Source organism: Halichoerus grypus, chromosome 3, assembly GCF_964656455.1.
Source record: "Halichoerus grypus chromosome 3, mHalGry1.hap1.1, whole genome shotgun sequence".
In the NCBI taxonomy this organism is placed as follows: domain Eukaryota; kingdom Metazoa; phylum Chordata; class Mammalia; order Carnivora; family Phocidae; genus Halichoerus; species Halichoerus grypus.
In genome coordinates, this window is record NC_135714.1 from 80,640,310 (window position 1) to 80,646,202 (window position 5,893).

The window sequence follows — 5,893 nt, forward strand, 5'->3', positions numbered from 1 at the left end:
AAAGGCATACTCCGCAGCTGATAGGTTCAACCACAAGAAATATCAACACGTAAAGCCACCAACATAACTCTGCTGAAAAGACTGGTCACCTTCATGACTGATGATAATACCATCAGCCAAGACCACCATGAATACATAGAATGATGTTATTGACAAGCCAAACCAATATATGCAAGTATATATAAAAACACATTACATGTTATAATAAAAACCTCAACACTAACATTTATAATAGGAAAGGACTGGAAAGAGCAAAATGTTTGTTTTATCTATACATCTAAATTCAAATATATCCACCTGAATCCAACAAAATGTCATCAGCTTGGCTTCCTGTGCTAAAATGAAAGACTTCAAAAATCTAAACCTACTTGTAAATCTAATTGCTTTTCTTTTAGGCCTATAATTAAGCCATAACCTCCTGCTAACACCCACAAACAATTTGTATTTGGAAATAGAAGTATCAAAAGTTACAGTTTGCTCATTTTCTTAATATTCTTCCCCACCGTGGATCTTTGCCAGCATTCTGTCATCTCTAATCTACAGTGTCAGTTTGACAGTTAAACCAAACACGAGCCAATGTTGGTGGCAGGGGAAAGTAATCAGCACATCCATTCATTAGCATCCTGCTCACACATTCATTGTCAACTATAAATATTTGCTTGGGCTAACCTCTGCCACAATCATGGAGGCATTACCACCTGTAACTAAGTGATATGTTTGAAGAGTCAAGCTTCTGGCATTTTACAGCTGGGACGCCAGAATAATCAAAGTGTTCATAAACTAACACTTGAGTCCCAGCAGAGTGTCTTGCTCAAGATAACAAATGATTATCCTAGGCAACTACAAGTCAAACTGATTCATGAATCGCACAATTATGTTTCTGGGCTATATCCATTAGCTTTTGTTGAAAGCTTTTTCACTTGCTATTTGGGGACATTTTCAGGGGACATTCAAGTACACAGTTGGAACTGTACATTGGCACATACTGCAGGATTCTGGGGGAAACTCCGGCTCCTACTAAATGGAATGGAGGCTGTTGGTGCCCCGCCCAGATTCCTTTTAGAGACGGGTGCACCTGTCCTTCAGCTGCTGTAAGGGGTAGCTGCTAACAACTTACAGCTGCTCCCTTCTTGAGAGAACCTCCACCAAACTGAAGCCATCTTGACCTGGAAGCTATGCTCTCCCCCCATCCCCCGACCCCGCACCCACCAATCACTTACTGGCACGGAGGGTAAATGGCAAGTTGCTTCTCTCTAGGAAGGGCTCATCATCTCTGTGACTCGGTCCATGCCCTGGAGCTTCCCCATGGGGCCAGGCTGAAGGTCATCTCCCAAGGAGACCACATTCTTGCTTAGTTTTCCTCCTTTAACCTGTCCTGGTTCTCTCACTCGTCTTCTCCTGAGAGAAAAAAATCACTTGAACTCCCACCTCAGAGTCTGCCTTTAGGGAGCCCAACCTAAGACACTAAGAACTTCTCTTTGCCCAGAATGGGACTGTGCTCCTGCCAAAGCACACCATGAACCTTAAGCCCCACCACTTGAACTCGTGGCTATTTTCTAAATACTTGAAACAGGTAAGTCTTTTCACTTGTGGTAATCTAGAAAGAGATACTCGGTCCAAGGACTGCATCCCATCCATCCCTCACACCTGGCACAGTGCTGGCAGAATTCCTCATCTCAACCCTGACCAACAAAATCCTTCTCAACCTTTCCTAGAAATCATGAGAAAAAGACCCAAAACCCAATAGAAAAATAGGCATAGAGTATTAATATAAACAGCCCAATAAAATGGAAATAGGGACACAAAACTTGAGATGCTCATCCTCACTCATAATAAGTGAAATCTGAAACTACAAGGAGATACTATTTTCAACCATTAGACTGGGGAAAATTCAAAATATAATCTTCATTCTGTCCATATATCCAGTCCAGTGATAGTGCGTTCTTCTTCCCTTGTTACAAATGAATTGTTAGTCCTAGAGACAGCCCCATGGAATCCCGCTGTTGGGAAATGAATCTGATAAAGCTCTACAAAACCCTGTATGGCTGTGGGTGAAAATCTTAATTATTAACCCAAACATCTGCCTCCTCAGAAATGTTACATGTTATATTATGTTCCTTCTCCAGGTCTTAAAGAATGAGCTGTTTTCCTTCTTCTGTTTGTCCTACCCAGGAAAGAATCCTTATTGTCACTTTTATCTATTTCTCACTTTCACCTGAAATCTTTCTCTCTTCAAGATCACAAAATGGACCAGACCCTTCAGTTTGTCATATTTTTCCTACCCGTCTCACTGCAAAGCAGGATTAAATGGACTATGCATCCTCCTCTCTCACACCGTGCCTGCTAGTTAGGTGTATACTGTCTGTTTTCTCACAGCTCTAAGTGGTTTAATGCATTATTTTCCCCAAATATTCACTTCCTCTTTCTTAGAAGGATTGTGCCTCTTCACTCCATTCATGCACTGGCCGGTGAGATATGAACACAAGTGATATAGGCTGCTTCCCCTCAGAAGCTTTAAGACCCAGCATGCCCAAGATGGGACAGTATATCTATTCATTTGGATGCGGCTCACATACCACCATCTTATTCTTTCCTCTCATCCTTTCCCTACTGCAAGATCATCCCCAGATCAGCACATCCTCAAAATGGCTCTTTCCTTCAGCCTGGGTCCTGAAACAAAGATAACACAGAACAGAGACACAAAGGACATAAAACACGAGTGAGAAATAAGCCATTGTGGTCTTAAGCCCCTGAGGTTTGGGAGTCATTTGTTATTGCGGTATAACCTCGCCCAGGGGTCAGCTAAATCTATAAACTCCAAAGCATCTTGTTTTTTTCTATATCCCAAACAGCACCCAGCATAATCCTTTGCCTGCATTACACATTCAATAAAAATTGGCTGAACAGAATTGTTCTCTTTCCCTTCCCTTTCCTTTCTGAACAATTTAGTCCAAAAGCCATTATGAGGGGCCATGGCATGTAGGGGTTTGGTGAAGGCATGAAGAGACATGGTGGCCCACAGCAGGGTGTCAGAGAATGAGCAGGGTGAGAAGATCAAATAAGTAAATATATTATGGATGATGGGAGTCAGGTTTCTCTTTATCAGAGAAGGGAGTTACAAATATGGGAAGGGAGAAAATTATAATGAACCTTATATTGTTGGATTAGAATTGAAGATATTAACGTGAACACATAGTTTTCAATATATGTAGATAAACAAATATAATTATAAATGTGTGTGTATATATAAATTTCCTAACTGTTCCCTGAAAGGGTGTGGGAGTAGCAACTCTCCAGTGGAAATGACCACACCTAACACCCAGGTCTTCATTCTAAATATCATTCTCTACTAGGAGCATCTGGGTGGCTCAGTCGGTTAAATGTCCAACTTTTGATTTCAGCTCAGGTCCTGATCTCAGGCCGTGAGATCAAGCCCTGCATCGGGCTCCGTGCTCAGCACAGAGTCTGCTTGAGATTCTCTCTCCCCCTCTGCCCCTCCCTCTACTTGCGTTCACACATGTGTGCTCTCTCTCTAAATAAATAAATAAAGAGCGCCTGGGTGGCTCAGTCGTTAAGCGTCTGCCTTCGGCTCAGGTCATGATCCCAGGGTCCTGGGATGGAGCCCTGCATGGGGCTCCCTGCTCTGAGGGAAGCCTGCTTCTCTCTCTCTCCCACTGCCCCTGCTTGTGTTCCCTCTCTCGCTGCATCTCTCTCTGTCAAATAAATAAAATATTTAATAAATAAATATCATTCTTCACTAAAGGATTCAGGGACCCTTGGGAAAATAGCTGATTCCAGAGCTCAGACAGAAAAAGTAAACGATGAGCCTAGAACATCTTGTTCAGCTATAACTAAGGAAGTGCTCAAAAAAAAAAAAAAAAAATGATGGGCCCATGTCAAAAGGAAACAGAAGGGGTGCCTGGGTGGCTCAGTCAGTTGGGTGTCTGCCTTCAGCTCAGGTCATGATCCCAGGCTCCTGGGATTGAGTCCTGCATTGGGCTCCCTGCCCAGTGGGGAGCCTGCTTCTCCCTTTGCCGGCTGCTCGACCTACTTGTGCTCTCTCTCTCTCTCTGTCAAATAAATAAATAAATAAAACCTTAAAAACAAAAACAACAACAAAAAAGGAAGAAGCCAGTTTGAAGAGGCTCCCACTGCTAAGTCTGAGTCAGAGCATCGAAATAAATAATGAGAGTAATGAATTAGAACACATGAAATGACAGAGGAAACCATTATATAAATGTTTAGATAGATAATCCAAAACATAAATGTTTAGATAGATAAATGGAGAAATTGAAGGTTTGATGTGGAACAGAATATTTACATAATCTCTAAGTACCACCCCTCAAAATATTCACTAATCACTAAGGAAAACACAGTAAATTTACACTGGAGAAGACTAGCAAATTCCTTTGTAATCAAGTGATCCACGTTACCATGACGAGTAATGAAGCAGAGTAAACCGTGTGCACTGACAGACTGCCCGGAGCCATGGTACCCCCTTCCATGACAGCCCTGCCAAAGATACGTAATCAAAACCTACTCATGGGGATGCATCAGACAGACCCAAATTGAAGGATATCCTATAAAATGACTGGCCTATGATCTACAAAATTCTCAAAGTTATGATAGTCAAGGGAAGATTTAAAAACTGTTCCAGATTAGAGGCAGCTAAAGAGAAACGAAAACTAATGTGGCCAGGAAGGCCCTGGAGGTGGAGGAATGCAGCCACAAGTCAAGGAAGGCAGGCAGCCACCAGAAGAAGCAAGGAATGGATTGTCTCCTCTGGCCTCCAGAGGGAGCATGGCCTACTGACACCTTCATTTAACCTTAGTGAAACTGGTTTTGGCCTGTTGGCCTCAAGAACAGTAAGAGAAAAGATTTCTGTTGTTTTAAACAGCTCATGGTGGGGCACCTGGGTGGTGCACTCTGTTAAGCATCTGACTCTTGGTTTTGGCTCAGGTCATGATCACAGGGTCATGAGATCAAGCCCCGTGGCGGGCTCAGCCCTCAGCACAGAGTCTGCTTAAGCCTGTCTCTCCCTCTCCTTTGGCCCCTCCCTCTCTCTCAAATAAGTAAATAAATCTTTAAAAAAATAAATAAAATTAAATAAAGAGCTCACGGTAATCTGTTAAAACAACCTCTGGAAACTAATATGGAATCAATCCCTAGTATTTAATGGCTTGCCAGGAAATAGATGGTGCTTTATCTGCCTACTCTTCATTACCAATGAGTTGAAGAAAGACTAGGGATATTCAGCATTGCCCATACCATCATGCTTGAAGATCCAAGCAAAACCACAGCTCTGACCACTATTAATGGCTTCATCTTCATAAAGAAGGTTAACAATAATATACTTCATAATCCTGAAGAGGTAGATGTCCTTGTTAATAATTAAGGATTATGCTCTCTTTTCACCCACAGCTCTAAATGGTTTTATACAGCTTTATTAGGTTTATTTTCCAATGGTAACATGCCACAGGGGCATCGCTTGATCTAACAATTCAGTTATAGCAGGAGGTAATAGGTTCTCCAGAGAAACAAAAGCAACAGGATGTAAAGATTGAGATTGAGAGGGAGAGGGAAAAGATGAGAGAGAGATTGAGATTTATTTTAAGGAATTGACTAACATGATTTGGAGGCTTGGCAAGTCCAAAACCTGCAGGGTAAGCCAGCAGTCTGGAGACTCTGGAAGGAATTGCAATTTGAATCCAGTGGCAGTCGCTGGCAGAATTCTTTCTTGCTTGGGGAAGTGTGAGTCTTTTTCTATTAAGACCTAAACTCTACTGATTTAAATGTTAATCTTGGGATGCCTGGGTGGCTCAGATGATTAAACATCTGCCTTCAGCTCAGGTCATGATCCCAGGGTCCTGGGATCGAGCCCCACATCAGGCTC